Source organism: Penaeus monodon, chromosome 34, assembly GCF_015228065.2.
Source record: "Penaeus monodon isolate SGIC_2016 chromosome 34, NSTDA_Pmon_1, whole genome shotgun sequence".
Taxonomy (NCBI): domain Eukaryota; kingdom Metazoa; phylum Arthropoda; class Malacostraca; order Decapoda; family Penaeidae; genus Penaeus; species Penaeus monodon.
Genome location: NC_051419.1, coordinates 32926716 through 32927239, shown reverse-complemented (window position 1 = coordinate 32927239; position 524 = coordinate 32926716). Strand labels below are relative to the sequence as shown.

The 524-nt window shown below is 35.3% G+C and overlaps 1 protein-coding gene across 1 annotated transcript in view; it reads right to left on the bottom strand.

Moving 5' to 3' along the window:
• LOC119594890 (two pore calcium channel protein 1-like) overlaps window positions 1-524 on the bottom strand; it is a gene marked incomplete at its 5' end in the record, with an annotated part of 12564 nt that overhangs the window by 10647 nt on the left and 1393 nt on the right. The window lies entirely within an intron of this gene.

The window sequence follows — 524 nt, the reverse complement described above, 5'->3', positions numbered from 1 at the left end:
GGCTATAGAAAAGGTACAGCAATATAAAAATAATTTCAAGACGTATATGAAGTATTCATTAAGCTTGTTTAATACTTAACCCCTTCTTCACTGATGGTCCTGTGGAAGTTCACATTTACTTCCAACATTGAAACTACTGAAGCTGAGAGATCAATAGAAGTAAAAACGTATTTCCAAACATCTTGCTTGTTTTTCTATTTGCTTTATGGCCTGGTCTTTTATAGCAGTCACATGGTCTCTCAGATCTAAATTATTCCGTATTGGAATCTGTAGTAGTAAATTACTGTACAGACACACTTGCCAGAGACTAAGTCCCTAAATCCTTGTCACAATATTAATTTATGTTACTGACAAACATCAAAGAACCAATTTATAGAGTTTTTGGACATTTATTCACTTTAAAATCCTGGCTATTATACTTGTACTATTTCAAGGGTGTGTAAAGAAAGCATTTAGAAAGGTTTCTTCCCTGTGTCGAAAAATTCAGGCCCGTTTTTGCCCAGCACACTCACTCCGAGCCTGTG